At 40.8% G+C, this 26747-nt stretch overlaps 1 long non-coding RNA gene across 1 annotated transcript; it reads right to left on the bottom strand.

Annotated features, from left to right (window-relative positions):
• Positions 1 to 12728: 12728 nt before the first annotated feature.
• LOC122556888 lies at positions 12729 to 13868 on the bottom strand. Its single transcript, XR_006313682.1, has 3 exons — positions 13796 to 13868; positions 12981 to 13052; positions 12729 to 12872 (listed from the first exon to the last, which is right to left on the bottom strand). It is a non-coding gene; the product is annotated as an uncharacterized LOC122556888 (long non-coding RNA).
• Positions 13869 to 26747: the final 12879 nt, after the last annotated feature.

The raw sequence follows: 26747 nt of genomic DNA, 5'->3' as shown, positions 1-26747 counted from the left end.
TTTACATTCAATATACCCAGAGGAAAAAAATCATGAAGAAAAGCTGTAACATTTTGAAGTGAGTATAGTGGTCATACCAAACCTCTATTTTGAAGGAAAGAATATGAGTCAGATTTGCCTACACCATTCGCTAGTTTTATTGGATTTTCTGTCTGGGTGACTCAAAAATTATATCATATTCCCACCTGATTTTTTTTCAGCCCAAAGATCTATCAAGCTTCATCTTGGATATACTCCCAATGGAACAGCTATAATTGCCTAACAGAAAAAAACATGGAAGTACTGTGGATGCTGGAAATCAGAAACAAGAGTAAGATTTGCTGGAAAAACTCAGCAGGTTTGGCAGCATCTGTGAAGGGAAATCTGAGTTAACGTTTCGAGTCCAGTGACCCTTCCTCGGGACTGTTCTGAAGAAGGGTCACTGGACTCGGAATGTGAAATCTGATTTCTCCCCACAGATGCTGCCGGATCTGCTGAGTTTTTCCAGCCATTTCTGATTTTGTTTCTATAATTGCTTCTCAGCATCAAGTGTCAGTGAATTTCACAACCTTAGCCAAAAGAAATTCATTGACGGGAGGAGCTCAAACATCCAGTGATCCAGGTGAAGGAGTGGGAGGAGACGGGAACTGAGTGGGGAGTAATGATACTGGAGGACTACAAAGAATGGGACACTGCTGGCTTTCCAAGAGGAGCTGTCACTTTTCCCTCTGAAATTCCTGAACCATTCAATGCCTTTAAAAAAGTTGCACAGTTAACCAGATGACTTCCAGGAAATTCCATTCCTTTAGTATCTGACAATAGAAAGCTGCTTGAGGGTGGCATGGTGGCTCAGTGGTTAGCACTGCTGTCTCACAACGCCAGGGACCTGAGTTCAATTCCCATCTCAGGCGACTGTCTGTGTGGTGTTTGCACATTCTCCCAGTGTCTGTGTGGGTTTCCTCTGGGTGCTCTGGTTTCCTCCCACAGTCCAAAGATGTGCAGGTGAGGTGAATTGGCCATGCTAAATTGCCATAGTGTTAGGTGCATTAGTCAGGTGGCAATGTAGGGGAATGGGTCTGGGTAGGTTACTCTTCGGAGGGTTGGTGTGGACTTGTTGGGCCTAAGGGCCTGTTTCCATACTGTAGGGAATCTCACCTAAGAGGAAAAAATTATCTGATTGCTCATCCCATTTGATGTGATGCAATTTGGTGTGTCAAGGAGGAAGCATGTGTGACATTGTGCAGGTGAACGTATTAGAATCCTTGCAATATGAGGACACAAAGGGGTTTTCAAACATCCAAACCCCTTTCCTTCAGATTCAGCAATTTGTACCAAGTCTTTATTGCTCATCCTCCATTGTCCTTGAGGAGGTGGTGAGGAACCGTGGCAGTCCATGTAACGTGGGTACACACACATCTTGTCACTCGGGAGAGAATTCCAGGATTTTGTTTTAATGATGGTGAAGGAATAGCTATACATTTCCAAGTCGAGATGCTACATGAATTGGGGAGGCTGATGTTTATGGAATCACCGAATTCTTATGGCACACAAAAAGACCATTTGGCCCATCCTGCCTGATCTGGCTCTTCAAGCAAGTGTCATTACCTGATGCCAATTTCTTTTCTCTATATGAGTGCATCCTATCCAAATAATTATCCATTACCCAGCAAATGCCCCAACTGAACCCATCTCCGTGACTTTTCTAGGCAGTGTATTTCATATCTAAAGTACTCATTGTATGAAAATGTCTTTTTCTCACATCCCACTTGCTTCTTTCATAATCACTTTAAATCTATGCCCTTGTTCCTTTTCACGAGGGAGAACATTTTCTCCTTATCAACTTATTCCAGCCCACTAATTAGCTTGAAAGCCTTTGTCAAATCACCTGTCAGCCTTCTTCTCTCCTAGGAGAACACTCCCAACACATTCAGTCTATCCTCACAGCTGAAGTTTCTCCATGTTCCAGGAATGTTCCTGCCCATTTTCTGCCTTTCTTCAGGGAGATGAAGCTGTGAGTTTCGGAGACACTGGCAAGAAACTAAAAATGTTACACAACAAAGATAGTGCCAAAATTAAAGGAAAGCATATTGTTGTGCGAAGATGCATGACAGGTTTGAAATTGGTCAGAATATATTAAACAGTAAAGGATAACTAAACAACACGGGGTAAACCCTCCTGCTTAATTTAAACCAGCAACACAGAAAAGATTTATCCCATGCATTAATCTGTGAAACTTCGAGAGGCCAAGACCTATTTAAAGCAAGAATTAACAACTTTATTTCTTCAAGTATAACCGAGAATAATTAGCTAACAACTATTTACAACTCCTTCCTTTAACCTATCTTTTACCTTCTCCTTGTACAATACAAGTCTGATCCACATCCCCCCCCCGCTCCCAACCAATTATGATTTAACTAAAATTCAAGTTTTCAAATGGCAGATGTCGAATCTTCTCTTCCTCGGTCTTCTTTTCTTTTTATTAGGGATTTCTGCTTCACAGGTTACTGATTGATAAAGGCACCTTTAAAACAGCTATTCTCCAGGCAGTCTGCAGATGCTGGTGGCTTGGAAGTTCTCCTCCCAAATATTCAATTTTCCCCAGTATTATACCCCCAAAGCCTCGGATTTTGTCATTGGCTTTTAAGATTGTCAATATACTCAATTCAAGTTTGATTGGAGTTTGGTATTTTTGTGGGGTATAATTTAAACTGATTGGCTGAATTCAAATCTGTTTTGTCGTTTCCAGGCAACCAGCTAGCCAGGCTACTGAACCACATGTTACATTATATCTTGTTCAAAAGACTTGGTGCTGTCAAGTAGTTTTGCTAGCTTTTAGCTCTGTTAAAGGTACAGTATACTTGCATCTTCATGACACCTCCCCCCTTAAGAAAAATGAACGATCATAATTAAAGATGGCTTTTTTTTTCTATTTTTAAATACATTACCTTAACATACAGATAACTTCAACATAAAACCACCTTAAATTCCTACCATATACCTGTATTAAGTAAATAAATACAAATCTCATTTAAAATTTATCAGTCAAATCCATGATAACACATCTGCGATTATATTCTTACATACCACAACATGTACGATTTTTAAATTAAGAGTCTGTAACATAAGATTCCAACGAAATATTCTTGTCTTTAAAGCGTTCTAAGAATGTAAGCCGATTGTGATCAGTATACACAACTGTCTCTGACACAGTGTTCGCGACGTACACATTAAAATGTTGTAAGGCCTGTACTAAACTCAATAATTCTTTTTTGATTGTGGAGTATTTCTTCTGGTGGATGTCGATCTTCTTCAAAAAGTAACCAACTGGCAGTTCAATCCCACTCTCATCTTCCTGTAGAAGTACAGCTCCAACTCCAAATGTCACTGGCATCGATGGAGACTTTAAAATGTTTTGAAAAGTTTGTTATAGCTAAAACTGGTTTGGTGGTTAATATTGCTTTCAAATGCCTCCTGGCATAGTTCTGTCCGTGGAAACTTTGTGTTCATCTTCAGCAAATCGGTTAACGGTGCCACTACACTGCTAAAGTTTGGAACAAACTCCCAATAGAATCCATTGAGTCCTAAGAATTGAAGCCCTTCTTTCTTTGAGGTTGGTCGTGGAAATTCCTCGATGGCTTTCATCTTTGCATTCCGTGGGGTCAACCTTCCATGACCGATGTTATGTCCCAAGAATGTCACCTCTGCTTTCATGAATTCAGTTTTGTTTATCACCAGTTTTGCTTCTCATAGTCAGTCAAACAGCTCTGCCAACTGTACCATGAAATCTTTCCAGAACTTATGAAAGACCAATACATCGTCCAAACAGACTGCACAGTTTACTAACCCAGCCACAACTCTGTGAGTCTTTGGAATGTGGCCGGTGTGTTCTTCATTCCAAGGGGCATCACTTTAAACTGATATAGCCCATTTGGGGCTACAAAAGAAATTTATTTTGCCATCTCTGATAAAAGTACCTGCCAGTGATCATGCATTAAGTCCAACTTGGTGATGTAACTGGCCTATCTGACTTTCTCGATACAGTCCTCCACTCCTGGAATTGGATATGAGTCCAATATTGTAATGGCATTGACCTTCCGATACTCCATGCAGAATTGTTGATTCCCGTCCAGTTTGGGAACTAAGACGATCGGCGAACTCCACTTGCTCTGGCTTGGTTCAATGATGTCCTCCTTGAGCATGGCCTCCACCTCCATCTGGACTTGTCTGGCTTTGAAAGGATTAAGCCAATAGGTCTGTTGTTTTATCGGAGCAATATTCCCTACCTCTACTTCATGTACAATAACATTAGTCCTGTCCATCTGATTCTTACATATGTCCTTATGTTGTAGTAACAAATCTTTCAACTACATTCTATGATCGTGAGACAGATAGCTTACTCATCTATCCACTGCTCAATTACTTCCTCATTTTTTAATCTATCTTGAGGCAGATCAAAATCCACAACATCTGGATTTGGTTCCATACTCTGCAGGGCAGTAACTAGCACTTCTTTCTCCAATTCTTTCTCTCTAGTATAACACAGTTTCAACATCTTCACATGACGTAGTCGACACAGTTTTTTTCTATCTGGCATCTTTACCAGATAGTTCACCTGACTCAACTTTTTCTCACTTTGATAGGGACCACTAAACTTGCCTTTGAAGGGATCTCCTATCACTGGTAACAGTACTAACACGTCATCCCCTCAGGAAAACATCTGAGTCTCAGAGCTTTTATCTGTCACCTGCTTCATTCTATGCTGTGCCCTCTTTAGGTGCTGTTTAGCTAACTCACCTACTTGGTTTATTCTCTCCCTCACCTCCGATACATAATCTAAGTGTGAGATCTCCAACTTTGGTCCTGTCAATTTGTCTTTAATTAATTTCAAAGGGCCTCTCACTTCATGCCCGAATATTAACTCGAAGGGAGTAAACTGAGTAGATTCCTTTGGGACATCTCTAATGACAAACGATACGACTAAGATACCTTATCCCAAACATTTGGGTAATCCTTACAGTATGCTACCAACATGTTCTTCAAGGTCTGATGCCATCTTTCAAAAGCTCTCTGGGATTCAGGATGATAACCACTGAATTTAAAGTGCTGTGTGCCTAAACTATCCATAACCTCCTTAAAGAGCCTAGCAGTAAAATTAGACCCTTGGTCCGATTGAATCTCTCTGGGTAGCCCACGTGAAAAAAGCTACTAACTCCTCGAACACCTTTTTGTCTTGATACTCTGTAATGAAATTGCCTCTGGAAATCTTGTAGACACATCCATTCTGGTTAACAAGTACTGGTTTCCCCTTTAGTTCTTGGGAGGGGACCTACACAATCAATTATAACCCATGTGAAGGGTTCTTTAAATGTGGGAATTGGCAACAAAGGTGCTGGTTTAAATACCGTCTGTGGTTGCCTACCATTTGGCACGTATGACACACACGGCAAACAATAACCACATTCTTGTGCATTCCAAGCCAATAAAAATGGTTTTGTACCTTAGCCTGAGTCTTTCGTTACCCTAGGTGACCTCATACAGGTAGTTCATGTGCTAACCATAACACTTCCTGTCTGTATGCTACCAGCAACACAATGTGGTGCATTTTCGCCCATTTCTACTCCGCACTAACCTGCCGTGGTCTCCATTTCTGGCTTAGGATTCTATCTTAGATAATAAACCTCCAGAATATTCCCTGCCTCCTTTTTGGAGTACACAACCACATATATATCTTTTATCATCTTGTCTTGCTGTTGCAAGTCCCTTAACCTTTCAGGGCTAAACACTTCCGTCTGACCCTCTGCCTGTTCAGGGTTTTTTCTGCACCATTATATCAAACAGGGTGTCTGCTAACTGAGCCTCAACTCCTTCATCTTTCCCTTTACTTTTTGCTTTGTGCTGTGACTTATGATAGTGGGATCTGGTTACTACACAGTCTGGGAAAATACCCGGATATTTCTGTTTTAACTCCTCAGTTTCTTGGTCTTCCTTGGGTTTCTCCACAACAAAGGGTGTCACTCCTAGCTTGGATCCTGCCAAGAACAAACTGAATTCCTGGAAGTGGCACTCTGTCAATCACTCCCGCTGTAGCTTCCCCAGTCTTGAGGTGGGACTCCAACCTGATCGTACATAGGGGAATGCTAAAGTTCTGTCCATTTATCCCATAAAATTACCACACTCTCGGGTAACAGATCAGAAAGAGTGCATATTTGCTCATCCCTTACTATCGATGACTGGTTAGATCCTGTACCTCTCAAAATTATAACTTTTTGTCCTTCTCCCCTGTTCTTTCTGAGCAATCTTTACACAAAGAGGCAAATTCTTTGTAGAGACCAGGTGCATTAGTCAGGCGTGAATGTAGAGTAATAGTGTAAGGAAATGGATTTTGGGTGGGATACTCTTCGGAGAGTCAGTGTGGACTTGTTGGGCCAAAGGGCCTGTTTCCACATTGTTGGGATACTCTGATTCCATCTAGGACACTAAACTGCAGGTGTGTAAATCTGATGGGATGTTTTATACCCCCAAATCTATTTAAATATGTCTAAACCAGTTCAAATCACAAATCCAAGACCCAAACTGTTCAAATCGTGGACAAAACCCCCCAAATCGTTCAACTCCTGATGATGAGACCCAAACTGTTACAACACAGTTGTATGCTTAATTTAAACCAACAACACAGAAAAGATTTATCCCGTGCAGTAATCTGTGAAAATTTGAGAGGCCAAGAACTATTTAAAGTAAAAATTAACAACTTTATTTCTTTAGGTATAACAGAGAAAAATTAACTAGCAGCTATTTACAACTCCTTCCTCTAACCTATCTTTTACCATCCACTTCTACAATACTAACCTGATAAGCCCCCTGCCACCCGATTAAAATTTGCCAAAAATTTAAGTTTTCGAAAACAGACAGATGTCGAATCTTCTCTTCCTTGGTCTTCTTTTCTTCTTCTTAGGGGTTTCTGTTTCCTAGGTCACTGATTGATAAAGGTACCTTTAAGAGAGCTGTTCTCCTGGCAGTCTGCAGATGCTGGTGGCTTGGCAGTTCTCCTCCCAACTGTTCAATTTTCCCCAGTCTTATACCCCACAAAGCATCGGATTGTGTCATTGGCTTTTAAGATTGTCAATTTACTAAGTTCAAACTTGATTGGAGTTTGGTTTTTTTGTGGGGTATAATTTAAACTTAATTCAAATCTGTTTTGTCATTTCCAGGCAACCAGCTAGCCAGGCTATCAAACCACATGCTACATTATACCTTATTCAGAACACTTGGTACTATCAGGTAGTTCTGCTAGCTTTTAAAGGTACAGTACACCCACAACCTTATAACATAAGGTTAATATTGGAATATGAGAACCTAGCAAGAAATATAAAAATAGAGGAGAAAGTGAGGTCTGCAGATGCTGGAGATCAAAGTTGAAACTTTATTGCTGGAACAGCACAGCAGGTCAGGCAGCATCCAGGGAACAGGAGATTCGACGTTTCGGGCACAGGCCCTTCTTCAGGAATGAGCAGAGAGTGTTCAGCAGGAGAAGATAAAAGGTAGGGAGGAGGGACTTGGAGGAGGGGCGTTGGAAATGTGATAGGTGGAAAGAGGTCAAGGTGAGGGTGATAGGTCGGAGTAGGATGGAGGCGGAGAGGTCAACAAGAAGACTGCAGGTCAGGAAGGCGGAGCCGGGCTGGAGGGATTCGGCTGAGACAAGGTGGGGGGAGGGGGGATGAAGAAACTGGTGAAGTCCAAGTTCATCCCCTGTGGTTGGAGGGTTCCCAGTCGGAAGATAAGACGCTCCTCCTCCGACCGTCACGTTGTTGTGGTTTGGCGGTGGATGAGTCCAATGACCTGCATATCCTCGGTGGAGTGGGAGGGGGAGTTAATAATTAACCTCATTAACTGTAGCAACTACACTCTCCCCTCTGCTTTCAAAATCTTCCTCCAAAGCAAACCTTTTAAGCATGCCTTTGGCCAGCTCTCCAAAATCAGGCTTGGCATCTGTTTTACCACTCAAACTAAGATTTTACTCTTTAACATGTTTCATTAGGTTAGAGTTATTATAGGAATGGAAGTTGTATTTGTTAATATATCACTGCAAGTATACTGTTGGCAAGTACTTCCATTTTCATTTCTTGTTTTGAATGTAACATCAATGACTGATTCATTTCTGAAGTTTGACCACGATAGAAGTGCTATTTCTTACTGAATTTCTCAATATTAACCTAGAGTTTATTTGCCTAGGTTCTGGCAGAAGATTGCGATAGTCAGATCAATGCACAGATTAATTTTTCCATTGTGAATGGAGACCCAGACAACTACTTCAATATTCATCCAGTCACAGGTTTAATCAAGGTCAAAGAGCGACTTGATAGAGAAAAAGTAAGAAAACATTGATCATAGAACCTTGTTTTACCATCCTGTTGAAATATTTCCAATTTAAATTGTTCTGTTCCTTTCAAGGTAAACGTGCTGTGTGAATAGTATTGATCCTTATAGATCAATGTTCATTTCAACACCTTATGTTAGCTGAGGTTAAAATTGACATTCTGCATTCAGCCATTACATTTCTAGGCTACCTACAGAGAAACTACAAGCAAAATTCATTCTCCTGGTTTCTGCAAAGTGCTATTCCATTGATGCTTTTATGTATTTAAGTTGTAATTTAATGTGACTTTCAAGATGTGAAAAGCATAAACAAGCCACTCGGCATGCTGAGGTCCCCCACATGATTATATTACTGTAAATAATTGAGCATTTGACTAACAAAATAGTTACGTTGCAGTGCAAGGAAAAATACAGTAAATGCATATTTCAAAATAACAGGTCTCTGATTTTAAGCCAACTTTGAGTAATTAATCAGGACCAATCAAGGAAAATGAGCATTAGCAGAGATGAATGTACATCAACGATCAGAAGTATTACCCTTCCGGAACTCTCCTCCAAGAGTAGAATACCTTCCTTTACCCATCATTTTATTGTCAGCTGCAAAGAAAATCTGTGGTTTCTGATATCAAATTATAGAATAATAAAACCAAACTACAATCTCTTTTTGATTCACTCTTGACAGCAAAAAGCATCCCCACACTCCAGTGCAAAGAAGAAATTCCAACGCCCCTCCTCCAAGTCCCTCCTCCCTACCTTTTATCTTCTCCTGCTGAACACTCTCTGCTCATTCCTGAAGAAGGGCCTGTGCCCGAAACGTCGAATCTCCTGTTCCCTGGATGCTGCCTGACCTGCTGTGCTGTTCCAGCAATAAAGTTTCAACAAATATAAAAATAGAGTTTGTACCGATAGCTTTAAAAGTGAATAATTAATAAAATGATTTATTGATCCTGTGGAAAATATATCTAGGAAATTAATTTTTTTGTGGTCAGTCACAGGACATGGGCATCTCTGGCTCAGCCTGCATTTATTGCGCATGGCAGTTAAGAGACAACTCCATTACTGTGGGTCTAGAGTAACATGTAGGCCAGAACAGCTAAGGGATAGCAGTTTCTTTCCCTCAACTAGATGGTCCTGACAATGGACATGGTCACCATTAGACTCTTAATTCCAAACCTCTTTTTTAAAATTGAACTCAATACAATATTGAAATCTTTCTGCCATGGTGCGATTTGAATACAGGTCCCAGAGCATTACCTGGGATCTCTGGATTAACAGTACCACGATAATATCACTAGGCCACTGCCTCCCCTACATGTTGGGTAATAAGGAAGTGGCAGGTGATAGAACAAAACAGCTGTTTTTCTCAAGATGTTCACAAAAGAGGATAAAATTAACATTCAGTAAATAGCTGTGAATCAGGAAAAGGAAGGGAGGGAGGAACTCATGAAAATTACCATCACCAGGAAAGTGTTAGTTAATTGTTAGAGTTTCAGTCAGACATGAGCTGGGGTACTGGTGGACTTTAGAATCTTCAAAGAAGTAGCTGGTGAGATATTTGATGCAATGATTTTAATTTTCTGAAAATCCTTAGATTTAGAGTTGGTTCCATTAGATTGGAAAATAACAATCATAAAACTTTTATTCAAAAAGGGAGGGATACCGAAAGCGTAAAACTACGGGTCAGTTACCTTCACATCCGTCCTAGAGAAAATGTTAGAAGCTATTTCTAAAGACAAACTCAGAAGTCACACAGGGGATCTGATGGAGTGCTCTGAAAGCTTGTGATTTCAAATAAACCTGTTGGACTATAACCTGGTCTCGTGTGACTTCTGACTTTGCCCACCCCCGTCTAACACCAGCACCTCCATATCATTACTAAAGATGTCATCATAGGTTCAAAGTTTGCAGACAGGCCCAACATGGTTGTTGGAGACCTTTGAACATGTAACATGTTGTGGATGAAGGAGAACCAGGGGAGTTGTTGTGTTTAGATTTCCAAAAAGGCTTTTGATGTGGTGTCACATCCAAGGGTATTGTGAAAAGTAAAAGCTCACGGTGTATAAAGTCGCATATTAAAGCGGATAGAAGACTGGTTGGTTAACAGGAAACAGAGTAAGCATAAGTGGATCATTTTCTGGTTGGCAAGAAGTAATGAAGGAGTGTCACAGGGATGACTAATGGTGCCTCAACTCTTTATAGTTTATCAAAATTACTTGGGTGAAGTGATTGAAAGGATGTTTGTTAAATTTGCTGATGACACAAAGATAAATAGGAATGAAAGTTGGGAAGAAGATACAAAGAGGCTACAAAGGGATATAGATAGTTGGCGTGAGTGGGCAGGGGTATGTAAGATGTATTATAATGTGAGAAATGTGAAGTTATCCATTCTGGCTGGAACAATAAAAAAAAGCATGTTATCAAAATGGAGAAAGATTGCAGAATTCTGTGTTGTCGGCAGATCTGGGTGCCTTAGAGAATAAATTGCAAATGATTAATATGCAGGTATAACAAATAAACAAGAAAGCTAATGGAATGTCATCATACATCACAAGGAGAATTGAATATAAAACTAGGGAGGTTATGTTTCTGTTGTACAGAACATATTGTTCTCCTTATTTAAGGAGAGATGAAATTGTTTTAGAGAAGGCATCAGCTCTGATGAAGAGTCATCCAGACACAAAACGTTAGCTTGCCCTCTCTCCAAGCATGCTGCCTGACCCACTGTGATTTCCAGCATTTCTCTTGTTTTCAGTACAGATTCCATGCTTTAGATCTGCCTCTGAGTTCCATGAACAGTATATGATGGGAGATTGTGTGATACTGGTGGAACTGATGTCGTTGGATGAACGGCTTATTTTGAGATGCTTGGCTTCACAGGTCAGCTGCAAGCTGTCCAATTTCCTTTTCAATTCAGTTTCACTTACTTTCTGACTTCAGCAAAGGGGGGGATAGAGAGAGAGAGAGAGAGAAAGAGAGAGAGAGAGAGAAAGAGAGAGAGAGAGAGAGAGAAAGAGAGTGAGTGAGAGAGAGAGAGAGAAAGAGAGTGAGTGAGAGAGAGAGAGAAAGAGAGTGAGTGAGAGAGAGACTTCCATCCCCTTACCTGCAATGCTGGTATGATCAGCGTTTCTCTGAAATGTGACCCACTCAGCACACACATTCACTCATGAGCACACTGAGACCAGAGCTGGAACAGACTTTTAACCTCTGTTAAAAAGGGGTTGTCTTATCAGTCTTGAAAATTCTAGTTAACACTGCACATCCTCAACTGCTCAGGGAGGGGTATTTTAGCTTTCCATTCCATTATATGCAGTGGATTGAACGTTCGATCCTATAGATTGACATTTCTTACATATAAGGATGACTTCACTCCAGTAGATGGGCACCTGTCCAAATACAGTGTGTGAAATTAAACATCTCTGCTTCTGCCCAGCTAAAATATCATTTCTGCCCCAAAACTGCTTGCTATTGACACAACTACTTAGCAAACTCCTACAATGCACTCACTATTTGCTGCAAAAAATTGGAATTTATTTTTACTTAGAGGCCTTATTTCCTGACTGTCTCCATGATCAATAGAGTAAAATTAATGGAAACATGTCAAATGCCAAAGAAATCCCAGCCAACAAAAGCCAATGTGAAAAATCATCAACATGAAGGGACAGTCAAACATATCTCTCTGTGAAAAATCAAACTGTTTGGTGTCTGAGTGAGCCAAAAGGTACAAGGTATTAAATATATATTTAGCTTCGGTGTCAGATGTGACTCATTGGTTGCAATTTGACCTCTGAGTCAGAAAAGTACAGAAGAAACATTTTGCATTTCTTTAGCATGTTTCACAGCCTCAGAACATCACAAAGTTTTAGCATCCCAGGCAATTTTGAGCTATAACTGTTGTTTTAATACAGGGCACATAAAACATATTTTTCTTTTTTTCAGAGAACACTGGAAAAGAAATATGCTGTAATTGTTGATAATTTGTTTTAATAATGTTGATTGCTGGATAAATACTTACCAGGCAAATTCTATTGCTTTTCTTCAAATAATACCATGTGTTTTTCATGTCATATTAAAGATTTACATTTGTATAGCACCCTTCATGACCTCCAGATATTCCATGGTGCCTTAAAGCCATTAAGAAGCCATAGGTGAAGCCAATTTAAGATTTCTTACTACTATTCATTCATTCATCTGATGGATGTTGGCTTCAGTGACTCGACTAACAGTTGCTACTTAAAATAAAACAAACAATCGCAGATGCTGACACAAAAAATTGAAATTTCCGGTGAAACTCAGCAGGTTTGGCAACATCTGTGGTGTGGAAAGGTGGGGGGAGAGTGGAAAGCGGAGTTCACATTTTGCGTTCAGTGACTCTTTATTAGAATTTTTTTTCCTATGATTTATTTCCGATCCCTTGAGAAGATGGTAATGAGCTGCCTTCTTGAGCTGCTGCAATCCGCGTGGTGTAGTTAGACAGACCTATCTCTTTAAGAAGCATTTGTGACCATCTTCAGCCAGATGATCTGTGTAGGAAATACAGCAGCCAATTTATGTACAGCAAGTCCCCACAAGCAACAGTGTGATACTGACCAAATAATCTGTTTCAATCAAATTGATTGAAGGATAAATACCCGCCAGTTGATGAGGGATGATGTCCTTTGCTGCTCATCTTCAAAGTGATGTCTTGGAACTTCTACATCTACCTTTGAGAGTGGACAGGACATTAGTATAACTCCCTCAGTACGGTGCTGAAATGTTATCAAGATTTTTACACTCAGGTCATAGAGTCAAAGAGTCATACAACATGGAAACTGACCAACTCATCCATTCCAACCTGCTTTCCGAAACTGAACTAATCCCATTTGCCTGCATTTGGCTCATAACCCTCTAAACCTTTCAATATATCTGACCAGACGTCCTTTAAGTATTGTAATTGTACTCACCTCGACCACTTCCTCTGGCAGCTCGTTCCACACATGCACCACTCTCAGTGTGAAAAGGTCGCTCCTCAGATCCCTTTTAAGTCTTTCCCCTCTCACTTTAAACCTGTGCCTTCTAGTGTCAGATGCCCCTACCCTGGGGAAAAGACTTTATCCATGCCCTTCATGATTTAAAAAACCTCTATAAGGTCACCCCTCAACCTCTGACACTCTAGTGCAAGAAGTCCCAGCCTATCCAGCCTCTCATTATAATTCAAACCCCCCCAGGCACAGCAATATCCTTGTAATTTTTTTTGCAACCATTCCAATTTAATAGCATCCTTCCTATAGCACGGTGACCAAAAGTGTACATAGTACTTCAAATGTGATCCCTGTTGTGGGATTTGAACCCCTAACGTTCAGACCCAGAAACGAGGTCTCTATCCATTGGGCCTCAGCAAATGCTCAAATGAACCAGGTTGTTTCTCTGGATTTTGAAGGGAGATGTTGATAAAGAAGGAACGTACCTTTAGGTAGATAGAATATTTTTCAAAACTGTCTGGAATGGGATCCATTTTATTGAGAGAGGTGATATCTCACTGTCCATGGATTGATGTAGCAGTCTCAATGACTAATCCTTCATGGAAATCATCTTCATGTAATATTTCTTTTGGAGAATGAGTGTAACTAATGAGGCAGCTGCAGCTTTTTTGATAAGTTGTAAGCGTTTCCATGGAGACATCTTGGCTTTTACTAGCTCTTCCACATAAGCAGATGCCATAAATATTTCCTTGAGAGTATTTGCTCTAAAGCCATTTTGAAGCATTGCGATTTGATTTGAAACTTGTTAGGTGAACATTAATTTTCTTTGACACAACATAATTTCAGACTGCAGCAAAGTGAACAGTCTCCAACTTGATCCCGAGGGCTCTGTCAACTCAACACATGATGCTCTCGGAAACGATAAACCTACCACAACACAGCACATCCCCAATAAAGTTAACACAGAAACACCTTCCAAACTGTAAGGCGCCGTGCATATTACCTCTTTTCTTTACAGAAGTGTAAATGAGCCTGAAACTGATCAAAGTGAACCTCTCACCAGTGAATTTGACAATCACTTTGTCATTTTAAACCCAAAATATGCTTATGCTTTACAGTGGATAAATGAGTGATGGTGGCTCCTGTGCTGGTGTAACAGGTAGGAATTGTAGCTCAGTGGGCAGTATTGACACCGAGTCAGAGGGTTTGAGTCTCCCTCCTGACCACAAGATCCAACAATAGCATGGAGGTAGTGCTGCTCTGTCAAAGGGATAGTACTGACAGAACACTAGCACGTTGACAGGGAAATGCTAAAGGACACATTTATTGAAGCTTTTCATCTTGCATTTAATAGGGGAATTTGCAAAAAAAAAGTCAAAATAAAAGGAAAACAATCTTTATCATGTATATGAGGAGAAAGCTGATTGGTGCACTTTTATCAGTAGAGACATTGCTATGGAGAATGTAGCTGTTAATGATGACTGACAATTAACTGCTAAGCTTTGATTAAGCTTTAAAGCAGGTAGTTTGACCCTGATTAGTCCAGGCTTTGCCCTGTGAAACAAACCAGAGATTGGCTGTCACCTTTTTGTCTTGAGGTGAAAGAGGCACAATCTTTTCTTTTCTGTCTGCAAAGAGCAGCGCATCGCATCTTAATTCATGTAGCTACCAGTATGTGCAAATTCACTGTATTGACTGACTGACAATCATACATTGGTTCTCAGGTAAATTCTTCACACACTCAGGATTATTTAGGATTTATGTGTGTTCAAACGTCTGGCAGGTCAAATCAAGCAACATATCCCTTTAGTTGTTTGCCACAAACAAGGGACTACTTACCCAGCCAGACGGTAGTTGTGGAACTCACTACACTGTATCCAACATCAAAGTCCATGATTAGACCACCATTTGCAAAATAGGCAATAATATTGATGTCAAAGGAACATTGTCATCTGCACATCCCCACGAACCATTGTGATTTCATTGTTAACTATTGGCACTGTGAGTTTACCTGCACCGGAGGGGCTGCAGTGATTCTGAGAGGCTGATTACCAACATCTTCATGGAGACAGAAGGTTCTTGTTAGTCCCCAACTAAAACACAATGCACATGGCCTTATTGCAGACTGTTACTTTTCTGGTTAAAGGTCAGTTAAGTGAAACAAGAAATGGTAAAGCATTCCTCAGAGACCACCAGCATTCATTGTTTGCCCCTCTTGGGAAATTAGAGTACTTCAAGAATTAGAGTTGTGCTAAATAAAAACGTGAACTATGGATGCTCTAAGTCAGAGACAAAACTAGAAATTTTTGGAAAATCTCAGCAGGTCTGGCAGCATCTGAAACATTAATTCTGACTTCTCTCCACAGGTGCTCCCAGACCTGCTGAGTTTTTCCAGCTATTTCTATTATTGGCTGTAGAGTTGTGCTGTTAATTCCCAAAACTCTGAGCATCAGTTATGGTCGAGATAGCAGATTGGAATCCAGCCCTCGGTTCTGGTGCTAATTCAAAAGCTAGTCCAGTGCCAAAAAGAGTATAGTCATCAAATAGCCTAACAAGCATGCAGTACCTCCATGAGGAGTTAAAATTTCGCACCATTTGATAATAATAATTCTGCTCCTGAGTGAGGTGTGAAGAATGGACCCAGAAATATGACTGATAATAGGGATCGATAAAATCTGATTTTTTGTGCAGAGGCAGGTGAGTGATTCATAAACTAATGACTAATTAATATTTGGCTGAAGCCTCAAATCAGATTTCCCATCATCACAAAGTGACGTGCCGAAAGGATTAGAACAGGATTATTCAAATGAATAATAACTTTGAAGATTATTAATAGCAGCTTCTCAAAAAGATTCTGAACACTTCACTACTGGGCGTAAGGAGATGTTTTCATCATCATAACTAGCTTTCTGCAACTTTGGAACAGTTATTAAAAATATTCAAAGCAGAACTCCATGTAAAGAGCGAATATAATAGATTCCTAGAACTGGGGAGATGGTGGTGCAGCGATAGTGTCACTTAACTAATAATCTGGAGGTTTATGCTAACTGTCTGGAGGCATGGGATCAGGTCTTGCCATGGTAGATGCTGAAATGTAAATTAATGGGGAGAAAATTAAAAATCTGGAGACAATATTTGTTGATTGTTAAAAACCCTTCTGGTTCACTAATGCCCTTTAGAGGAAGAGAATCTATCAACCTTATCTGATCTGGCCCATTGTTTAAAAAAAAGGAGGTAGACAAAAGGTGGGGAACTACAGGTCCATTAGCTTAACTTCTGCAGTGGGGAAATTCCTTGAATCTTTAATCAAGGAAGAAATAGCACAACTTCTGGATAGAAATTGTCCCTTCGGGCAGATACATCATGGGTTCATGAAAGTCTGATTGTGTTTAACTAACTTACTGGAATTCTTTGAGGACATTATGAGTGCAGTGGACAATGGGGAACCAGTGGATGTGGGGTATCTGGATTTCCAGAAAACATTTGACGAGGTGTTGCACAAAAGGCTGCTGCATAAGATGAAGGTGCACAGCATTACTGGTAATGTATTGGCATGGATAGAAGATTGGTTAACTAACAGGAAGCAAAGACTGGTGATAAATGGGTGATTGGGGTTTAGATCAGAGTAGTGCTGGAAAAGCACAGCAGGTCAGGCAGCATCCAAGGAGCAGGAAAATTGACGTTTTGGGCAAAAGCCCTTCATCAGGAATAGAGGCAGGAAGCCTCCAGGGTGGAGAGATAAATGGGGGAGCGAGGGGGGTGATTATCTGGTTGGGTGGTCAGTGGCTAGTGGTGTGCCACAGGGATCAGTGTTGGGACTGCAACTGTTTACAATTTACATAGATAAAATGGTTTTGGGGACCAAGTGCAGAATGTCAAAGTTCACTGACGGCACTAAGATGAGTGTAAAGCAAAGTGTGCAGATGCCACTGAAAGTCTACAGAAGGACATAGATAGATTAAGTGAGTTGACAAGGGACTGGCAGATGGAGTACAATGTTGGTAAATGATTTGGCTGTGAATATAGGAAGGATGGTTAGTAAGTTTACAGATGATGCTAAAGTTGGAGGTCGAGTAGACAGCAAAGAAGGTTACCACACAGTACAACTGGATCTTAATTAGATGGGCCAATGGACTGAGGAGTGGCAGATGGAGTTTAATTTAGATAAATGTGATTTGCTACATGTTGGAAAGGCAAATCAGGGCAGAACTTATACATTCAATGGTAAAGTCCTGGGGAATGTTGCTGAACAAAGAGACCTTGGAGTGCAAATTCATAGTTCCTTGAAAGTGGAGTTGCAGGTAGGTAGGATAGTGAAGGTGTTTGGTATGCTTTCCTTTATTGGTTGGAGCATTGAGTATAGGAGGTGGGTTGCGGCTGTACAGGACATTGGTTCAGCCACTTTTGAAGTATTGGGTGCGATTCTGGTCTCCTAGTGATAGAAAAGATGTGAAACTTAAAAGGATCCAAAAATTATTTTCAAGAATTTTACCAGGGTTGGAGGATTTGAGCTACAGGGAGAAGGTGAATAGGCTGGGGCTGTTTTCCCTCGAGTGTCGGAGGCTGAGGAGAGATTTATAAAATCACGAGGCCATGGATAGGATGAATAGGCAAGGTCTTTTTCACAGGGTGAGGGAGGCCAAAACTGGAGGATGCAGGTTTAAGGTGAGACGGGAAAGATATAAAGGGGTCCTAAGGAGCAACATTTTCATGCAGAGGGTGGTGCGTGTATGGAATGAGCTGCCACAGCAAGTGGTGGAAGCTGCTATGCTTACAAAATTTAAAAGGCATCTGAATGGGCTTATGAATAGGAATGGTTTAGAGAGATATGGGACAAATGCTGGCAAATCCTAGATTTATATAGGATATCTGGTTGGCATGGATGAGTTGGACCAAAGGGCCTGTTTCCATGCTGTATATCTCTATGATTCTATGACTCTAAATGTGAGTCATCCATTTTGGTAGGAATAACAGCAAAATGGACTATTATTTAAATGGCGAAAAATTGCAGCATGCTGCTGTGCACAGGGACCTGCACAGTCTTGTGTATGAATCATAAAAGTTGGTTTGCAGGTGCAGCAGGTAACTAAGAAGGCAAATGGAATATTGTCCTTCATTGTTAGATCAATGGAGCTGTATAGGCTACTGGTGAAGCCACATCTGGAATGCATAATGTTTTGGTCTCCATATTTGAGATGTTGTACTGGCACTGGAGAGGTGCAGGAGAGGTTCACTAGGTTGCTTCTGGAGTTGCAAGGATTGGCTTTTGAGAGAAGGCCCCTTATAGAACATAGAACATAGAACAATACAGCGCAGAACTGGCCCTTCAGCCCTTGATGTTGCGCCCAGCTGTGAACCAACCTAAGCCCACCCCCCACACCATCTCATTATCTTATGCTTATCTAAGGACTGTTTAAATGCCCCTAATGTGGCTGACTTAACTATATTCCATGCCCTTACCACTCTCTGAGTAAAGAATTTGCCTCTGACATCGGTCTTAAATCTATCACCCCTCAATTTGCAGCTGTGGCCCTTCGTGCAAGCTGACGTCATCATCCAAGGAAAAAAAACTCTCATTGTCCGCCCTATCTAATCTTCTAATCATTTTGTATGTCTCGCTTAAATCCCCTCTTAGACTTATTCTCTTCAATGAGAACAGACTCAAGTCCTTCCGCCTTTCCTCATAAGACCTTCCCTCCAGACCAGGCAACATCCTGGTAAATCTCCTCTGCACCTTTTCCAATGCTTCCACATCCTTCCTGTAATAGGGTGACCCGAACTGTACACAATATTTCAAGTGCGACCACACTAGTATTTTGTATAGTTGCAGCATGGCATCACGGCTCCGGAACTCAATCCCTCTGCCAATAAAACCTAACACCCATTATGCCTTCTTAACAGCACTATCAACCTGGGTGGCAACTTTCAGGGATTTATGTACACGGACACCAAGGTCCCTCTGCACATCCACACAATGAAGATTCTTTCCATTGACCTAATATTCTGCCTTCCTGTTATTCTTCCCAAAGTGAATCGCCTCACATTTATCTGCATTGAACTCTATTTGCCATCTTTCAGCCCAGTTCTGCTGTTTATCCAAGTCCCCCTGCAACCTGCAACATTCTTCCACCACTCCACCGACTTTAGTATCATCTGCAAACTTACTAACCCATCCAGTTATAAAAGTGACAAATAGCATTGGTCCCAAAAACAGATCCTTGTGGCACACCATTAGTAACCAGACTCCAGACTGAATATTTTCCATCAGCCACTACTCGTTGCCTTCTTACAGAAAGCCAATTTCTAATCCAAACTGCTAAATCACCCTCAATCCTATGCGTCTGCATTTTCTCCTGTAGCTTACCATGTTTAACCTTATCAACTGGCTTCACTGAAGTCCATGTACACCACATCAACTGGCCTACCCTCATCCACATGCTTGGTCACCTTCTCAAAAACCTCAATGAGGTTTGTGAGACACGACCTGCCCTTGACAAAACCATGTTGACTATCTCCAATCAAATTGTTGCTTGCAAGATGATTATAAATCCTATCTCTTATAATCCTTTCCAACACTTTTACTACAACAGACACAAGGTTCACTGGTTATCTCTGCTGCCCTTATTGAACAAGGGCACAACATTTGCAGTCCTCTGGTACTAAACCTGTAGACAATGATGACTCAAAGATCAAGGTCAATGGCTCGGCCATATCATTCCTAACTTCCCAGAGAATCCTCGGATAAATCCCATCCAGCCCAGGGGACTTATCTACTTTCACACATCCTAGAATTGATAACACCTTCTTCTTACTAACCTCAATCCTTTCTAGTCTAATAGCCCGTATCTCAGTCTTCTCCTCTACAATAGTCTCCTTTTCCTGAGTGAAAACAGATGAGAAATATTTGTTTAGCACCTCTCCGATCTCCACAGGGTCCACACACAACTTCCCACTTCTGTCATTGACTGGCCCTATTCCTACCCTAGTCATCCTTTTATTCCTCACATACCTATAGAAAGCTTTAGGATTCTCCTTTATTCTATTTGCTAAAGACTGCTCATGTTCCGTCCTTGCTCTTCTTAACTATCTCTTTAAATCCTTCCTAGCTGATCTGTAACCATCTATCGCCTTATCTGCACCATCCTGCTTCAACGTCACATCAGCCTCCCTCTTCCGCTTAACAAGAGATACAATTTCTTTAGTAAACCACAGTTCCCCTACCTTACCACTTACTCCCTGCCTGACAGGGCCATACCTATCAAGGTCACGCAAAAGCTGTTCCTTGAACCAGCTCCACCCTTCGATTGTCCCCATCCCCTGCATTTTGCTGCCCCAGTCTAAACCTCCTAAGTCTTGCCTAATGTTTTTACTAGTTGTGTGACAAATCATTGAATGCATTCATGTGCCCTGGTGGGCCTTTAATCCATGATGTTAGCAGTAATGACATCAACAGTCATTGATGTATGTGAGAAAATTAATGAAATATTAATATAAGGTAATGTGTGAGAAAGATTGAGATCGATTTCCTCCAGGTATCACCTGGAAAAAATAACATGGTACAAATGGAGGCCATTCAATCCATTTCCACCTGTGTTGGCTCTTTAAAGGAGATTTCTTATTATCCTCATTGCCCCTTGTACTTCTGACATACATTTGCAAAGTTTTCCTTCCAACTGATTGGGCTTTGGTCAAATCTACAAGAAGCAAGAGCAACCTAAATGTAGATCAAACAGGACAGGAGTGCAGAGGAAGGAATAATGCATGAAAAGAGCATTAATTTCAAAGCAATAGATAGAATTATCAAATGGTACTCTAAAGAGATGGTTCAACATTGTTATGAAGATTAAAAGCTAGCAGAACAACCTGACAGCACCAAGTGTTCTGAATAGGATACAAAGTAATATGTGGTCCAGCAACTAGTGTAGCTGGTTGCCTGGAGACAAAAACAAATTTGAATTAGGTCACTCAGTTTAAATTATGCCCCCCCCCAAAAAAAATACCAAAGTTGAATTGAGTATATTGTCAATATTAAAGACCAATGACACAATCCGATACTTTGGAGGTATAAGAACGGGAAAAATTGAACAGTTTGGAGAGAACTGCCAAAAGACCAACAGGCTGCTCGTCAGAACTCTCTGAGAGGGACCTGTCTAGAGAAGGTACAGAGAAAAACATCGACACCAACCTGGAGAGCAAACCTCCAAAAAGGAGCTTTGATAGCTGGCTGGTTTTGAAATTTGAATTTTTCAGTAATCTTAATCAGGGGTTTTTAATCAGACTAGTATTATAGAAGGCAAAGTAAAAGATAGGTTAGAGGAAGGAATTGTAACTAGTTGTTAGTTAATTATTCTCTGTTTTACTTTAAGAAATAAAGTTGTTAATTTTTATTTTAAATTGTTGTTGGCCTATTGGAGTTTCACAGATTACTGCAGAGGATAATCTTTTTCTGTGTTGCTGGTTTAAATTATACAGGAGGGTTTACCCCATGTTGAAACAAACATAAAATGGGAAGAAATCCTATAAAAATTAGTTAAAATGTCTGACTGGGAAGTAAACATTGCAGGGATTAAACTATTTAGAAAATTAAGGAGGGGAGGTGGAGAAGCTGGAGTTATTCAGTTTAACATAATGACAGTGAAAAGAAAAGCGGCTTTGTCTTTAACAAAAGAAAAAAGAGGTATGTGAATCCCATAATTGTGATGGTACAGAAGGGGGTTATTCAGCCCATCATGCCTGCACTGGGTCTATTACCTGGTGTCAATCTCCTGCCTTCTCCCTATATCCTTGCACACTATTTCTATCCAAATAATCATCCAATGCTCTCTTAAATGCCTCAATTGAACCTGCTCCACTACATTTCCAGCAAGTGCATTCCTGACCCTTGCTGTGTGAAAAAGTTATTTTTCCATAACATTGTTGCTTCACTTGCACATTATGTTTCGGTAAAAGATAATGGTCTATGAACCAGTCTAATGTGTAGCATAGCATCTACATTTGGAACAGAGGTAAATGAAATATCAACAAATTAGAGAATTGAACAGAAGCATATGTTAATAATAATCATGGGGATACTAACTTTGATATCAGTTGGACAGAAGAGATAGATAAAGGAGTTAAGGAGAATGCTTCATACAATATGTACTTGACTCCTTTCTCAACCAAGTGCAAAAATCCCAAGAAGGAAACGTTCTCCATTGGATCAAGGGCAGCACGGTGGCTCAGTCATTAGCACTGCTGCCTCACAGCACCAGGGTCCCAGGTTCGATTCCAGCCTCGGGCAACTGTCTGTGCAGAGTTTGCACATTCTCCCCATGTCTGTGTGAGTTTCCTCCGGGTGCTTCAGTTTCCTCCCACAGTCCAAAGATGTGCAGGTCAGGTGAATTGGCCATGCTAAATTGCCCATAGTGTTAGGTGCATTAGTCAGAGGGAAGTGGATCTGGTTGGGTTATTCTTTGGAGAGTCAGTGTGGACTGGTTGGGCCGAAGGGCCTGTTTCCACACTGTAGGGAATCTAATATAATCTCGTACTAGGGACAGAACCAGGGTAGATAGGGAAGTGAAAGTAGGTGATCTTCTAGGCAACAATGACCATAATATAGTTCAGTGTAAACAACATGATAAGGAAAGATGATTATGAGGGGCTAAAAATGCAACTTGAGAACATAAAATGGTAAATAATGATACAGATCAACAATGGAAATGTCTGTAATGGTGTTTTACAGAGGGAAAAGAAAATATATTCATCTGAAAGGTAAGAACAAGTTAAACACTAGTGAGACTCCTTGGAGGAATAAACACATAAAACAGCAATTGTACGTTAGAAAAAGACATAACGGAAGAGTGCATGATAGGAAGAACACAAAGAGATTAGAAGAACTGTAAAAAAAACCCCTATCATATTAAATTATCAAGGAATATAAAGCAAATAGCAAAATATCTGACAAATATACCAGTAAAAAAAGAATAGCTGTGATGGGAATAGAACTGTTAAAGCACAGGCATAATAACTTCAGGGTTGAGATCTGAAGATTTAGGCAAGAGCTTACATAAATATTAAGCAATTATTTCGCTTTCGTATTTACAAGGGAGGCAGGTCATGTAAATAAGATATTGAATTATAAAAGGGATGAAGTAAGGGGAGGGACTGTTTCATCAATAAAGAGGAGGACTGCAATTACAGGAGGCTATTAGTAAATTTGCAGAATGATCAAATAATTGGAAACTGGAATTCGATACAAAATATTTGGAGATTTTCTTTCTAGTCAGAAGACTGGGAAGATAATTTCGTACTTGGAAGATGCAAGTCTCAGAGGAGTAGAGAATCAAAGGGATCTCAGAGTATAAACACGTCAATTACTAAAAGTTGTGGCATAGGTTCACAGGACTATGAATAGGCCTACGAAGCACCAGGCTTTATTTTTAGAGAGTTAGAATTGAAAAGTAAGCAAGTTATATGAAATATGTATTGAATGTTGGTTAGACCACATTTAAACTCCTGTGTGCTACTCCAGTCACTATGTTAAAGAAAGGATGTGTAGGCGCACTGCAGAGGGTGCAGAGAAAATTCATAATGATGATACCAGAAATGTTTGGGTATACACGTCAAGAAAGCATTGACAGGTTAGGTGTCTTTCAGAAAGCTGAGTGGTGACCAAAATAGAGATATTAAAATGATAGAATATTTTGAGAGGAGGGATACTGCAAACAGGTTTCCTGTGTGTGGAAAAACATGACTACAGGCCATCAGTATAAGATAATTACCAAGAAATCCACTGGGGAATTCAGAAGAGACAGTTTCACACAACGTGTGTAGGAATGTGGAACTCACCACCACACAGAGTGGGAATATGTTATAGTTGCATCAATGGGAGAGCACATGAAGGAGAAGGGATTAGAGCATTTTGAAGGTACATTTGGGTGAGGAAGGATCAGAGGACGCTAGTGTTAAGCTTAAAACCCAGCAAGGACTGAATGGTCTGTTTCAATGCCAATGTATCCAATGTCTTTATCCAATTCTTCTTTTGAATGTTATGACAGGTGGAATACCTTAAATCCAACTACCTGAACACTTGTTGCAGTCTGAGTCTTGGATGTTTATATAATTGTGTACATACCATTTAAACTGAAAGAAAATTGAAACCACAATAATTTACTGGACAAGAGAGCTAGACCTTGCACTGGTTTAATGCGTCCTTAAAATAGTTACTGATTGTTGGTTTACACATTGTCTACATGTGTTCTTAAAGAAGCTTCACACCACCTGATGGTGCAACCATCAGTTACCAAGATGGAGGCAAAGTAGCAGTGCAGCATGGCTGGAGCTCATCTGCTTTTAACTTTTTAAATTTTTACCTTAATCTACTTCCCTTCTGCGGAGAGATCAGCAGCTTCAAGGTGTCCAGTATGCCTGAGGGAAAGTTTCTTCCTGACAGCAGCAGTGGAAGTTAGTGCAGCACAGTGGAAATTGAGACAGTGCAGGGAAGACCGTGGGGGAAAGCGCAGGGGAGAGCGAGAGAGTAAATCCAACACAGAAGGGATCAAGCCAGAGTGGGGCAGAGCGAGGGAGAGTGAGGGGGAGAGTGAGAGAGAATGCAGGGGAGAGTGAGAGACAGTACGGGTGTGCAGGATAGGGGACTCTGCGACCCCCATCAGGCACTCTGCTTCTCTTCCCAAGAACAAAGACACGGAGGAGTTCGTCCAAAACTATTTATTCAATTCTGCAGAACCGGGTGTTACCTCAATGGCTTCCCACGAGGCACACACACAGATTGTAATCCCCGCACGTTATATACATGTAGGAGTGGGCGGGGCCTTCTACTGTCTCAGCCAATCAGTGTTAAAGTTCCCCACTGTCCTCCTGATGGATGAGATTATTTGGTTATTCACCCAGCCAATCAGTGTGCGAGTTCCCCGCTTCTCCCTTATATGGATGAAGACGTACAGCCGTGGTTGTGGGCGGTCCCTCAGCCACGAGGAAAGCTGTTTCCATTGTTCCATTCATGAAAATCTGGGGGAGTGTCTGCTCGTGCTTACTACAAGGTAGAGAAGACTAAAATGGTGGCTTTGTACTTACTATGTGCTTACTACAGCAGTTAATGATTTAAAAATTACACCACCCCCTACACGGGGAGAGTGAGAGACAGTACAGGGAGAGTGAGAGACAGTACGGGGGAGAGTGAGAGACAGAACGGGGGAGAGTGAGTGAGAGTGCAGGAGAGAGTGAGAGCGCGAGCCCAACATGGAGGAGATCAAGCCAGTGCAGGGGACAGCAAGCCCAGTGTGGAGGAGATCGAACCACTGTTGGGAGTACATATTTTTCTTCTTTAACGTGATGGTTGTGTCCTTGTGCAACGCCACATTATAGAAAAATCGTGTTGCTTTAGAAATAGCGCTTAAAGTGTTGGCAATGTAGTTGCATTACAGCCAACATATGTTTTAAAAGTCTACATTTTGGAAACAGTATCCCCAGTTTGTCAGTCGCGTTGCAGTGAATTTGTGTTAGCGAAACATGTGTAACACAGAACAAGCTATATGAGCCCAGCGTGACTAAGCACTTAAGAAGGACTGCAATGTTCAACTTTTAACTTTATTTCTTTATTTTTCCACTTTATATAAAGAAGGACTTTTACTGTTGAGTTTTAACTACATTTCCTTAGTTTTCTACTTTGTACCTCTGATGGCACCAGGAACAGCACCATTGTAAACTTTTCATTGCATTCAAGTACCCCTGTACGTTAGTGCACATGACAATAAAATATAATTCTAATTCTAAAATTTCTGACCGAGCTTTCCCCAAATTAACCGTCGACCAAATCTGGAAATACCTGAAATCCAGCAAGATCTTAGCCCTGAGAGATGTGAGGTATTGACTGCATGTATCCTAGGATAATAAAAGACGTTGCTCTAGAGATAGTGGATGCACTGCAGTAAATGTCCAAGAATCCACAGATTCTGGGAAAGTCCCAGAGAATTGAAAAACTGCCAATGTAATACATTTATTTAAATAAGGAAGGAGACAAAAAAAAACAGGTAATTATAAGCGTGACTATCTTCATGTCTGCTATTGTGAAAATGTTACAGTCTATTATAAAGAATGCAGTGGCAGAGTATTTAGAAATGAAAAACATGACCAAACAGAATTAACATATCTTCATTAGGAAAATTAGCTTAACCAATTTGCTCAAGTTCTTTGAGGAGGTAGCGAGCAGACTAGATCAAAGGGGAACAGTGGATGTAATATATCTGGATTTTGAGAAGCCTTTATTAGGCTGCCTAATAATAAAAGAGATTCTGGATTAGTGGTGATGGAAGAGCAAAGCCAGCGGATAAAGGGGGCGCAGTGGTAGTCTGGCACACTGACCTCTACACCGCTGAAGCCAAACGTCAACTCGAGGACACCTCTTCCTACTGCCCCCTCGACCATGACCCCACCCCCCAT

This window comes from Chiloscyllium plagiosum, chromosome 14 (assembly GCF_004010195.1).
Source record: "Chiloscyllium plagiosum isolate BGI_BamShark_2017 chromosome 14, ASM401019v2, whole genome shotgun sequence".
Lineage (NCBI taxonomy): Eukaryota > Metazoa > Chordata > Chondrichthyes > Orectolobiformes > Hemiscylliidae > Chiloscyllium > Chiloscyllium plagiosum.
This window is presented reverse-complemented; position numbering and strand designations above follow the sequence as displayed.